At 39.1% G+C, this 14348-nt stretch overlaps 1 pseudogene; it reads right to left on the bottom strand.

Annotated features, from left to right (window-relative positions):
- Window positions 1-4328: 4328 nt before the first annotated feature.
- LOC109449543 (FYN-binding protein 2) lies at window positions 4329-13235 on the bottom strand (annotated as a pseudogene).
- Window positions 13236-14348: the final 1113 nt, after the last annotated feature.

The raw sequence follows: 14348 nt of genomic DNA, 5'->3' as shown, positions 1-14348 counted from the left end.
ACTCAAAGATTTGGTCAGAATTTAGGCTTATACATCAGCTTAACAAGGAATAATACATTTTTAGAAAAGTGGAAATGACTTTGTCTCTAGGGGTGACAAATTGTGGAAAGGCAACATGTGAGAACTAATAGTAGATAGAAGCTAGTTAATAAAAAGTCTTGTTATGTAGATTCCTCTTGTGTTGTCATCAAATGGTTAGTGTCTAAAGTTGTTTTCAGTGATTAACTTTTGTCCTTCCTGGTAGAGAGGGGAGGAAGGACACCTTTGTAAATTTACATCTTGTTCTTGGACAAATAGGAAAGGATGGAGAACTTTTTCATATGTAATTCTTCTTAACTGCCTTCAGCTCAAAATAATACCTATGCTAAAGTGGCATATTTTGGGATGGCATAGTCTATTACCCTATAAAAATTAAGGACAGAGTCCTTCATATAATCCTCCCTAAAACACCTCAAAATGTTGGTATATACAAAGTGTCTTGGTCTGCCTGGACACTGACTTTCTATAAGGTTCATATTCTGATATACAGAGGAGTTATAAGCATGAAAGTCACAGCCTATACAGAGTGTTTGCTTAAAGACAGTTTTCCTCAGGGTGCTACAAGTGTTACTGTGTTGAGATGTCAAGTGTGATATCAAAATAAACCCAAATTAGGTTTTCAATAACTTCAGTGAAGTCTACAGTTCTAATATTATCTCTTATTAGTTAACAACATGAACTACCTACTTCAATGAGACTAACCTTTTAACTGTACAAAATACCCCTCTTTCTTTTTTTTTTCTACCACATGCAACCCCCTCCCAACACAGACAGAAATGTCATGCTGTCACACTCTTTCTGTAATATCTGTCTATGCTTTCCTTTGATGGCGTCTTCTTTCCTCTGCCCGTCTGTATCCTGACCATTCTTTGGAAGTTGTGGGTCAGGTAACACCCACTTGACAATACTGATGCCTCTTTTCCCTAATCCTCTTTTACTGTTTAGTCAATTACATCAAACACAGTTAAGCAGATGAACATAGGAAAAGCTCAGTCAACTTTATGTTGATTTATTTCTCTGCAGGTGGCATCATAAAAGCGGAGATTGTGCATATAAGTCAAAGTATGACATACACTACACTGAATCAGTTGTCACTGTCCCAATCAAAATCCTGTTACTTGGTAGGGTACCAAAATATTGCTATGGAAAGACATGGTTGTACTTGACGTTAATCTCAAATGTCAAACAGAGCTCCTAAAACAACACTGTTTTCCTTGAAAACCTGTATGGAACTGTCATCAGTGTGCTTTTACGTGCTATTTATGTTTCTACCTTGTACAATCACTTGATTTATGAGCAAGTTCAAAATTAGGAGGAATCGTGAAACAGAGAAGCCTCTTTGTAGGTATCCTCCTTAATTCTCCTCTGTCTCTCACTTTCATGTATCCAGTGCTGCCATACTGCTTGTCTTTCCAATTATGTAGAAAACTTTAATAGGTGACACCAGTTTTCATGCTCTACGTGTTCCATAAATATTCGCATCTTGAAGCCCGAGGAGGAAATGCCTAACATGACGCATGCATTAGGACTTGGGGAATTTGAAGCGTTCAGGGGTAAGCCACTGGAGAATATATAGAAATGTTTTAAGTTAAAAAAATTATATGTACTATTTCTTATTCTAATGGACACAAAACTTACTCATTCGTTTTTGTTTTGTTTTGTTTTGTTTTTAACAAGAACTGAAGTTGTATAATCAGACCAAGAAATTCTTAGAGAGCAGAGTAACAGAATTTAATAGTTCATTGTACTCGACTCACATCGCTAGCTGTGCGGAGATCTGCTTTAGGGGCTATCAGACATGAAGGAGGGAATGTCAGCTTTAAAGTCAGAACACACAGAATTTATATCAAGAATCTGCTCCTTTTTAGTGTGTAGCCTTTGGCAAAAGACAACCTGTTAGCATTTCAGTTTCCTCAGTTTGTCTCCCTCCCTCACATGATTGCTGTGAGGATTACATGAGATAATATACGTGTAAGAATATTTCCGCAGGAGACTCACTAGATGAGTCTATGCCCACAGGAGCATAATAAAGAGCACAAAGAGTATCGCTTTCTCCTGTATCACATCCATCTCTTAATCAAAAATTTCTGTGGACATGAAAGATGATTACCAGGTCTGGATGGAGAAGGATTATCTCTGGAAAGAGCTGGTCTTCAGAATGTGGATAATTTTTTACCATAAGCTCCTTTGAGCCAAAAACTGTGGTTAGTTTGCTTCTAATAGTGTGAAGACCACCTTGAGATAAGGCACTGATGTGCTAATGGTACAGTATTTTATGTACATGTGCGCACTGGTTGATGAATATTTGTTTTGTTTTGTTTTTCCGGTGGGAGGAGGGGGGCAATGGAGAAGATTAGGATGGAGAAGGTAAAACACATTAAAGCAGTGTCCTGTTAGAATGTGCCAGCCTGAAAAGAATGGTAGTGAATTGACTGAATTTTGGCCTAGTCTGAAATTTCTTTGGATTCAACCAATAACAGCAGAATAGCAGGAAGTGAGTTTAAGAAGGACTTCTATAATCAGATTAATGACTTCTGGTATTTTCCTATTTTTTTCTAGTCCACTCTCCTGCCACACCACCGTGCACATGCAGGCATGTGTGTGTGTGCGCGTGTGCACACACAAACACAACCACTCATAGCAAAGAAGAAAAAGCTGTGATGTGCCCAAGTTACTTTTCTCTCTAGCGATATGTACACTGATAGGAGAAGACAACATCAACATCTTTGCTGAAAGGGGCAGTTTTAATACTAGTACTAGGTGGTACATCCCAGTACTAGTCTATGTTTATAAATCAATAGCAAAATGAGGGAAAGAAATAAAAACAAAATATACATACACATTTTTAAATCATTTTTCTCAGCATTTGGTTAAACATGACTTTCACATAATCATACCAATCCCAAATGCAAAGTCAACACACACACACACATGCACACACACACACACACACGTTAACTTATAAATTTGATTACTGCAACCATATATATCTCTGAGTGATTTATAAATTTATCTCTTTGAAAATAAACAGGGTTTCCACTAAAAGCAACCTTATATACTGCAAAATATAAATTTAATCTGTTGGAAGGAAACAAACTCCAAAACAATTGTAACAAGTACAAGTGCTTTTGATCAGATCATTGATTTATGTGATCATGGAATTTTCTAAATGGGTGATGTGGCAGAATTTTATTTCATAAGAATTTTTTTTCTAATTTAAGAAAGATAAAAATGGATGAAACTGTATATAAGAGTTCTAGTAAACTTTAATAGAAATACTGGTGTAATTTAAAAATAGAAAAAAAATAGTCAATGAGGACAAAATTAAAGTTCAATGCTAAATAGACTGAATATAACAAAGAGATGAATAAGTTTAAATGAAAAGAATAGCATAGCAAAATGCTGTCAAACTAATCAAATAGAGGAAATAGAGGTTAGTCAAAAAACAACTGCAATAAATATAAGAGCATATTTAGAAAAAGCATAGTAGAAATTCATTTTATTTATTTTTTGCCTATTTTCTATACTGATTATAAAGCAATATATTCTGAGTGTTTAAAAAGTTGTAATCAAAAGTGGCAAAGAGATAAAATAAGCACAATCTGACCTCTCAAAGGCATCTGATTTTCCTTCTAAACATCTTCCAACTCCTTTTTGAAACTGAATTGAGATCATACTATATAAACAATTTTGCATTCTGCTATTTTTTAGTTGTCAGAGTGCAAGCACTTCCCTGTCACTGGAAACTCTTTAGTATATATTTAGCATATGTTTCATTGGTTATGTTGAGGACTATACTATAACACCCTTAACAAATTATTGGACATTTGGGTGGTTTTAAACATCTCATTTTTATAAATAGCCCTGAGATAGACATTTCTGTGCATTTCTTTTTTCTTTATGGTTCCTTTATTTTTTTACTAGAGCTAGTTGCTTGAAGTGAAATTACTGAGTTAAGGAGAGGGTCTGGGCATTTTAGATACATATTGCCAAATTATTCTTTCAGAAAGATCATACCAGTTTATATTCATGCTAGCTATGTGAACATTATGGTCAACTCTTTTAGTATTTGTCAACTTACTTTAGCTTTTCTAGGGATCTAGTTAGAGAGCTTAATGAATTTGGCAGGAAGAGGATTGTTATTGCCGTATCACAGTGTAGGAAATTAATGTTCAGAAAAGATGACATGCCACAGTCCCACTGGTGCCAAGTTGTAGAAGCTATTCTAGTGTTCTTTTCAAGATCTCCCTCTTGTCTTTCTTTTGTTGTGACTCACTAGGAGATGTTTTTTATTCTTTTTCATTTATGTTCACATCATCATGGATAATAACTTCTTGAGACCTAAGTTTTAAATCAGTTAGCGAAATGGAAAACAACCTTAAAACAGTTGTTTTAGACTTCGTTTTTCTTCATCTTAAATCTATCCTTTTCTTTCTTGAAGAATCTCTGCTGTCTTTTTTTTTTTAATACAGTAGCCACTAGCCACATGTAGCTATTGAGCACTATATTTATTTATTCATTTATTTTTTTAAAATATTTTATTGGGGAAGGGGAACAGGACTTTATAGGGGAACAGTGTGTACCTCCAAGACTTTTTCCAAGTCAAGTTGTTGTCCTTTCAGTCTTAGTTGTGGAGGGCGCAGTTCAGCTCCAGGTCCAGTTGCCGTTGTTAGTTGCAGGGGGCGCAGTCCACCATCCCTTGTGGGAGTCAAGGAGTCCTTTAGAGAAAGCCCCATGTTTTTTCTACTCTTCCAGATGGCAGGTAAGGAGAAAGGCTGATGACATCTCGTTCTTCTGAGATGAAACCTTCTCCCAGTTCCAGAGCTTGTGGTTGAGAGGCTTCTGGCCCATGTGGGAAACGAACTGGCAGCCCTTGCCGTTAGGAGCACGGAGCTCCAACCTTCTGAGCCACCAGGCTGGCCCCTCTGCAGTCTTTTAAGTGCTTCTTTTACATCTAAATCTCTCTTTGGATACTTGTTCTTTGTTGTATAGACATCTTCATCCATTTCTTCACTATTTTCTTCATTACTGGAGACAAATGAGTTAGAGACGTCTGACTTTGATTCCTCTCTCCTAGGGTACGCAACATCATTATACATCTCCTCTGGGATTGGAACTTGGCTGAAGGCCCGTACACGTGGTTTTTCTTTGATCACCTCCAAGGCCTCCACATACTCACATTGGCCATGGAAGTGCCTGGCCAGCTTTGGGTCCTTAGAGCAGGCCTTTTTCTGGCCGACATCAATACAGTGCCCTGCTTCCCAGACAGCTTGCTCCGCTTACCTTCATGCACTTTCATCATTTGGATATTTCCAGGTGTAATTTTGTAGGCACCTACCTTGAGAAGATGGTTTGAATGTAGATCCTTTTCTGTTTTTTTTGAGGGTCTCATTCACATAGCTCTTTTTCCTTCATTTCATTATCTTCATCTTCATGTTGAGGGCTAAGTTCTTGATGGAGAAAGCTCTCCCAAGGCTTTTGGAGTTCTTCAATTCCAACCATCTAAGTTGAATCAACAATTTCTTTTGCAGTGCACAGGTTAATGGAGTTGCCAGAGTGTCTCAGATATGAAAATTTTGCCTCGTGTGTATGTGGTTTTTCAAATTCAGCACTCTCTGGAGGCAGGTGACCTTCTTCCATAGCTGCTGAGATCTGATGCGGAGAGGGAGGTGACTGGGAAATACAGTCACTGGAGCTGCGACTCCGCTGGCTGGTTGGCTGGCTGTGTGCAGGGTCCTGTGCATTTCTTCACCTTCCCTATAGGTCTGAGAAACAGCGATCTGTCTCTGGACGGCCTGGAGGTTCACAGCTGGGGAGTCTGGTGGTTTTTTGGTAGGAGGACCCAGGTACCCAGGAGGACCCATGGAAGGCAATGGCTTCTTTTTGGGAAGTTGGTGATGCTTGACATCCAGCAGTTTTGCTGGAGTCTGGCTGGTGAGCTCACTTTTGTAGATAGGCTGGTAGGTACTTGCTGCTGGGCTCCTCTTAGCACTAGCGTGTTCTAGGCTCTTCCATGTTGAAGAAGTAAAACAGTGGGATCTTCAGAGGCCTCACCTGATTTTCTTTGGACTATCAAGTGCTTCTGGGAAGGAAGAGTGTGGACTCCTTTCTTTTTTTTTTTTTGCTTCTATCACATGCAACCCCCTCCCAACACAGACAGAGATGTCATGCTGTCACACTCTTTCTGTACTATCTGTCTATGCTTTCCTTTGATGGCGTCTTCTTTCCTCTGCCCGTCTGTATCTGACCATTCTTTGGAAGTTGTGGGTCAGGTAACACCCACTTGACAATACTGATGCCTCTTTTCCCTAATCCTCTTTTACTGTTTAGTCAATTACATCAAACACAGTTAAGCAGATGAACATAGGAAAAGCTCAGTCAACTTTATGTTGATTTATTTCTCTGCAGGTGGCATCATAAAAGCAGAGATTGTGCATATAAGTCAAAGTATGACATACACTACACTGAGTCAGTTGTCACTGTCCCAATCAAAATCCTGTCACTTGGTAGGGTACCAAAATATTGCTATGGAAAGACATGGTTGTACTTGACGTTAATCTCAAATGTCAAACAGAGCTCCTAAAACAACACTGTTTTCCTTGAAAACCTGTATGGAACTGTCATCAGTGTGCTTTTACGTGCTATTTATGTTTCTACCTTGTACAATCACTTGATTTATGAGCAAGTTCAAAATTAGGAGGAATTGTGAAACAGAGAAGCCTCTTTGTAGATATCCTCCTTAATTCTCCTCTATCACTTTCATGTATCCAGTGCTGCCATACTGCTTGTCTTTCCAATTATGTAGAAAACTTTAATAGGTGACACCAGTTTTCATGCTCTACGTGTTCCATAAATATTCGCATCTTGAAGCCCGAGGAGGAAATGCCTAACATGACGCATGCATTAGGACTTGGGGAATTTGAAGCTTTCAGGGGTAAGCCACTGGAGAATATATAGAAATGTTTTAAGTTAAAAAAAAATATATGTACTATTTCTTATTCTAATGGGCACAAAACTTACTCATTTGTTTTTGTTTTGTTTTGTTTTGTTTTTAACAAGAACTGAAGTTGTATAATCAGACCAAGAAATTCTTAGAGAGCAGAGTAACAGAATTTAATAGTTCATTGTACTCTACTCACATCGCCAGCTGTGCGGAGATCTGCTTTAGGGGCTATCAGACATGAAGGAGGGAATGTCAGCTTTAAAGTCAGAACACACAGAATTTATATCAAGAATCTGCTCCTTTTTAGTGTGTAGCCTTTGGCAAAAGACAACCTGTTAGCATTTCAGTTTCCTCAGTTTGTCTCCCTCCCTCACATGATTGCTGTGAGGATTACATGAGATAATATACGTGTAAGAATATTTCCGCAGGAGACTCACTAGATGAGTCTATGCCCACAGGAGCATAATAAAGAGCGCAAAGAGTATCTCTTTCTCCTGTATCACATCCATCTCTTAATCAAAAATTTCTGTGGACATGAAAGATGATTACCAGGTCTGGATGGAGAAGGATTATCTCTGGAAAGAGCTGGTCTTCAGAATGTGGATAATTTTTGACCATAGGCTCCTTTGAGCCGAAAACTGTGGTTAGTTTGCTTCTAATAGTGTGAAGACCACCTTGAGATAAGGCACTGATGTACTAATGGTACAGTATTTTATGTACATATGCTCATTTGTTGATGAATATTTGTTTTGTTTTGTTTTTCCTGTGGGAGGAGGGGGGTAATGAGAAGATTAGGATGGAGAAGGTAAAATACATTAAAGCAGTGTCCTGTTAGAATGTGCCAGCCTGAAAAGAATGGTAGTCGAATTGACTTAATTTTGGCCTAGTCTGAAATTTCTTTGGATTCAACCAATAACAGCAGAATGGCAGGAAGTGAGTTTAAGAAGGACTTCTATAATCAGATTAATGACTTCTGGTACTTTCCTATTTTTTTTCTAGTCCACTCTCCTGCCACACCACCGTGCACATGCAGGCATGTGTGTGTGTGCGCGTGTGCACACACAAACACAACCACTCATAGCAAAGAAGAAAAAGCTGTGATGTGCCCAAGTTACTTTTCTCTCTAGCGATATGTACACTGATAGGAGAAGACAACATCAACATCTTTGCTGAAAGGGGCAGTTTTAATACTAGTACTGGGTGGTACATCCCAGTACTAGTCTATGTTTATAAGTCAATAGCAAACTGAGGAAAAGAAATAAAAACAAAATATACATACACATTTTTAAATCATTTTTCTCAGCATTTGGTTAAACATGACTTTCACATAATCATACCAATCCCAAATGCAAAGTCAACTGATAACTTAAAACGTGCGCACGCACGCACACACACACACACATGCACACACACACACACACACGTTAACTTATAAATTTGATTACTGCAACCATATATATCTCTGAGTGATTTATAAATTTATCTCTTTGAAAACAAACAGGGTTTCCACTAAAAGCAACCTTATATACTGCAAAATATAAATTTAATCTGTTGGAAGGAAACAAACTCCAAAACAAGTGTAACAAGTACAAGTACTTTTGATCAGATCATTGATTTATGTGATCATGGAATTTTCTGAATGGGTGATGTGGCAGAATTTTATTTCATAAAAATTTTTTTTCTAACTTAAGAAAGATAAAAATGGATGAAACTGTATATAAGAGTTCTAGTAAACTTTAATAGAAATACTGGTGTAATTTAAAAATAGAAAAAACTAGTCAATGAGGACAAAATTAAAGTTCAATGCTAAATAGACTGAATATAATAAAGAGATGAATAAGTTTAAATGAAAAGAATAGCATAGCAAAATGCTGTCAAACTAATCAAATAGAGGAAATAGAGGTTAGTCAAAAACCAACTGCAATAAATATAAGAGCATATTTAGAAAGAGCATAGTAGAAATTCATTTTATTTATTTTTTGCCTGTTTAAATGTTTCTTTTCTATATTGATTATAAAGCAACATATTCTGAGTGTTTAAAAAATTGGAAGCAGAAGTGGCAAAGAGATAAAATAAGCACAATCTGACCTCTCGAAGGCATCTGATTTTCCTTCTAAACATCTTCCAACTCCTTTTTGAAACTGAATTGAGATCATACTATATAAACAATTTTGCATTCTGCTATTTTTTAGTTGTCAGAGTGCAAGCACTTCTCTATGTCACTGGAAACTCTTTAGTATATATTTAGCATATGTTTCAATGGTTATGTTGAGGACTATACTATAACATACTTAATAAATTATTGGACATTTGGGTGGTTTTAAACATCTCATTTTTATAAATAACCCTGAGATAGACATTTCTGTGCATTTCTTTTTTCTTTATGGTTCCTTTATTTTTTTACTAGAGCTAGTTGTTTGAAGTGAAATTACTGAGTTAAGGAGAGGGTCTGGGCATTTTAGATACATATTGCCAAATTATTCTTTCAGAAAGATCATACCAGTTTATATTCATGCTAGCTATGTGAACATTATGGTCAACTCTTTTAGTATTTGTCAACTTACTTTAGCTTTTCTAGGGATCTAGTTAGAGAGCTTAATGAATTTGGCAGGAAGAGGATTGTTATTGCCGTATCACAGTGTAAGAAATTAATGTTCAGAAAAGATGACATGCCACAGTCCCACTGGTGCCAAGTTGTAGAAGCTATTCTAGTGTTCTTTTCAAGATCTCCCTCTTGTCTTTCTTTTGTTGTGACTCACTAGGAAAGGTCTTTATTCCTCCTTCATATCTAAAGGATATCTTTGCTGGATATATTATTCTTGGCTCATGATTTCTCTCTTTCAATAGTTTGAATATTTGGTTCCACTCCATCCAGGCTTGTAGAGTTTCTGCTGAAAAATCTGATGATAATCTAATGGGCTTTCCTTTGTATGTTACCGTCTTCTTTTCCCTGGCTGCCTTGAGGATTCTTTCTTTGTCGTTGATTTTAGACAGCTTCAATACAATGTGCCTTGGAGAAGGCCTGTTTGGATTGAGGTAACTAGGTGTTCTATTTGCTTCTTGGATTCGAGGGTCCAGTTCTGTCCACAAATTTGGGAAGTTCTCATCGACAATTTGTTTGAACATATTCTCTGTTTCCTTCTCTCTTTCTTCTCCTTCTGGTATGCCCATTATTCTTATATTGACCTTTCTGATGTAGTCAGAAAGTTCGTGTAGAGTTCTTTCATTTCTTTTAAGTCTCAAGTCTCTTTCTTCTTCCATCTGTGTCATTTCCAGGTTTCTACCTTCTATGTCACTGATTCTTTCCTCCATCTGGTCAACTCGACTACCTAAGCTGGCTATTTCATTCTTAATTTCTTCTATTGAGTTCTTAATCTCCAGAAATTCTATTTGGTTCTTTTTTTAGGATTTCAATCTCTTTCGTAAAATGCTCATGCTGTTCTTTGATTGAGTTTCTGAGTTCCTTTAACTGCCTATCTGTGTTTTCTTGTATCTCGTTGAGTTTTTTCAGAACTGCAATCTTGAATTCTCTGTCATTTAAGTCACATATTTCTGTATCTTTAAGTGCCTTCTCTGGAGATTTTTCACTTTCTTTCTGAGCTATCTTGTTGCCTTGGTTATTCATGGCGATTACTGGTTTACTATTTCTCTTCCTAGACATCTACAGGAGTGACTTCTGCAACAGGTTGATAGAAAGCGGTCTTTCTTTTGTTTGCCAGTACTTGTTGGTAGAATGTTTTATTATTTCTCCAACTGCAACTTATTTTCTTCTCCCACACAGTAGTGCTATGTTTTCTCTGCACTATTCCAACTTCTCACACAATGGGGGATTCCCTGGGAGACAGGCTTCTCCTCTGTTAATAGTCTGCCTAGGTCACAGGGCGAGTGTCCCGGTGGGTATGCGGAGAGCTTTTGATGTTCCAAAGCTCTTCCAGCTCCTGATTCAGAGCCCAGGTTTCAGCAGTTCTGTTTACTCCTGCAGGGATCCGCCCAGATAGGTGGGGTCAGAGGCGGGGTGAGTTGTGAGAGGTGGCCCAGAGCAATGGCGGCGACCACCACCACAGGGTCCTGCTTCCACAGCTCTCCCTTTGCTGGAACTAGTTGGGCTGCGAAATTGTGTTTGCAGTCCACAGTTCTCAAAACAGCAAATTTTCTGTTGTTTTGATCTGAGACTCCTACTGTTTCGCTTCTATCACCGGGCAGGAAGGGGCAGGGCGAGCTCTGGGAGGGGAGGGAGGGGGCAGCTAGTCTCAGTGCCTGACGCATCCGTTTCTGCTCCGCAGTACGGGCTTAAATCACCGTTTCAGCCTTTTTTCCTCAGTCTTTTCTCCGAGGTCTCTGCCGTGAGCGTTGGGTTCAGCCGTGTTATATGCTGTCCCCTCAGTCCTGTGGAGCCCTGGCGGAGCCCTAGCAGTCCGAGTTCTTCCCTCTCCCGCAGCTGCGGTAGTTCCGGGAAGCAGCGAGCTCGGCGCACTGAGCTAGGTCTGCGTCCTGCGCCCGCGCGTCTCCGTCTCTGCGCACTTCTCCCTTTCCTCCTCCCTCCACTTGCGCGAATCTCCCACCTGCAGGTGATTTCAGTCGGTAGTGGGCCTCTTCGTGTTGCCTGTGTGCTGTGCAGGGAGTCCTTTGTGGAGTTTTTGTTGTTCGATTCGTTGTAAATTCCAGGGGAGCTTTACAGAGGCTCACCTCACGCCGCCATTCTTCCGGAAGTCAAGGCTCGTGGACTCCTTTCATTTCCAGCTTTTTCCTGGGCTCCTTTAGAGAGAGCCCCATGTTTTTCTACTCTTTCAGATGGAAGGTAAGGAGAAGGGCTGATGACATCTCGCTCTTCTGAGATGAAACCTTCTCCGAATTCCAGAGCTTGTCTCTGAAGCTACTGGTCACTACTACTTTCTTCTTATTGGTCATCTCAGCGTTTGACTGAACCACATCTAAAAGCAGAGATTTTGTGAATTTACTGTGGAAACAGTAGACATTCCCGGAGGTCCTGGGAAATTAGAATATTTCTGAATCTCGGTCCTCTCGGCCAACTTCATTTTCTGGAATTTAAGAGACCCGCGTTCATCACTGGGACAATATGGTGAGAGCTGATTGTGGTTTGATGAGCGAAGCGTTTTGCACTGGCCCAAATCCTTGTTGATTGTGTGCTCCAAAGTCACCCTTTTGAGAAACACCTGCTGGGAATTTAATAGGTTCTGGAAGAGATGATGCATCAAGCTTTTGAAATTTAGCTAGGTGTCCCTTCAAGTTTCTTAATCTTTCCCCTTCCATGGCTTTTCTCTGATTCAGAATCTGGAATAAAAACCCAGGTTCCTAGGGCTAGATCCTGGAGCCAAGGGTGGGCGTTGTTGTTAGAATGCTTTTTAAAACTACAAATTCTACAACATAAAATATGAGGAACAATAGTTGTATCCATAAATAACTAAATTAATATTGGTTTAATAGTTATTAGGTCAACTAGATTTGTATATCTCATGCTGGGTACAAAAGGTGCAGCAAATTTTTCATATAATCTTATTTATTCAACTTTATATTCTGAAAGTGTGTTTTATTTAATAATGTAATGGTGGTAGTGGACAATTTTATTTAAATGAGCTTCCCAGGAATATGTTTTAAAAATACAAACTTAGTGTTTGCCTGTAAATTTCTCTTGAAATTTTGAACATCCAGTTAATCGAAATATGGGAGAAAAGCTGTCTAGAGTACCGTTCATCAAACTGGTTATCACCTTTCGTCTGCCCTGCCCTAGTGATTCCCCGAGACCATGCCCCATCAACTTTCAGGCATAGACAAGCCACTTCCAGTGGCATTTTTGGCATTCTGTGGACATTCCTAAAAATCCTCAAAAGTTCACAAAACCCAAAGCAGTATATGGCTTCAGTGTGTCCTATACCTCTTGCTGAGTAGCACTAAACCTGGCACTAGGAACAGACAACCATGGTTTGTAGCTTGGTCTCTCAACACACCTCCAAGCCCAATGCAGGTGGTGGCCATCTGTGGATTCCTTTGTGGCTCATTCTAGGTGGCCCTGGGCAGGTCACTGTGGCTGAACTTGGCCTGCAGTGGATCTCCTTTCAGGAAGCACTGGGGCTAGCAGGTCCATTGGCCAGCTTCAGATTGGGGTGAACCATCACGCAACCTCCTCCAAGGATGACACACCCAAAGGGCAGACAGGGCAGGCACCAGAGTCCCACTAAAGCAACCCTACTCTGTAGGGTCTGTGTCTGAACATCAGCTCTTCCACTGTAGTCATAGCCAGTCCTCACAACAAATCAGCCTGAGGCTCAATCCCCCCCATTTATGTGTAAACTGCAATCAAGTCTCAATTACAACAGGAAGAAACACACAACAAACACAAGGGACACACCTGGAGCATGCATCTCTGATGACAATAGATACTACACCACTTGGTCCCACAGGACATCTGCTATATAAGGATACTCTACTAAGACCAGGAGGCATAGCATTCCTACATAGAAACAAACACAGGGTGGCAGACAAAACAGAGAGACAAAGAATCATTTGCCAAACAAAACAATGAAAAAAAGCTCCAGAAAAAGAGCTAAAGAAAATGGAGACAAGCAATCTACCAGATGCAGAATTCCAAACACTGGTTATAGGATGCTCAGTGATTTCAGGGGGAACTTCAACAAAGAGACAGGAAACATAAAAATGGAAATAGAAAACATAAAAATGAATAAGCCAGAAATAAAGATTACAATAATGGAAATGAAGAATACATTACAGGGAATCATCAGTGGATTAGATGAAGCAGAGGATCGAATTAGTGATTTAGAAGATAAAGTAGCAGAAAATACCCAAAAAGAAAAAAGAATTCAAAAAAATGAGGAGATATTAAGGGACAACATCAAACGTACCAACATTCGCATCATAGGGGTACCAGAAGGAAAAGAGAGCGAGCAAGGAATTGAAAACCTGTTTAGAGAAATAATGACTGAACACTTCCTTAACCTGGTGAAGGAAATATATAAGCTCATGAAGTGCAGAGCATCCCAAACAAGACAACCCAAAAGGCCCACATCGAGACAAATCATAATTAAAATGACAAAGGTTAAAGACAAAGAGAGAATCTTAAAAGCAGCAAGAGAAAAGCAGTTGGTCATCTATAGGGAAGCTCCCAGAAGACCATCAGCTGATTTATCAGAAACTTTGCAGGCCAGAGGGGATTGGCAGGAAATATTAAAAGTGATGAAAATCAATGACCTACAACCAAGATCATTTTACCCAGCAAAGTTATTATTTGGAATCAAAGGGCAGATAAAGAGCTTCCCAGACATGAAGAAGTTCATCACCACGAAACTCATATTGCAAGGAATCTTAGAGGGCCTTCCTTGAGGCAAAAAAT

The sequence above is a fragment of the Rhinolophus sinicus genome, linkage group LG01, assembly GCF_036562045.2.
Source record: "Rhinolophus sinicus isolate RSC01 linkage group LG01, ASM3656204v1, whole genome shotgun sequence".
In the NCBI taxonomy this organism is placed as follows: Eukaryota; Metazoa; Chordata; class Mammalia; order Chiroptera; family Rhinolophidae; genus Rhinolophus; species Rhinolophus sinicus.
Note: the sequence above shows the minus strand (reverse complement) of the source record. Positions and strands in the feature narration are given on the sequence as shown.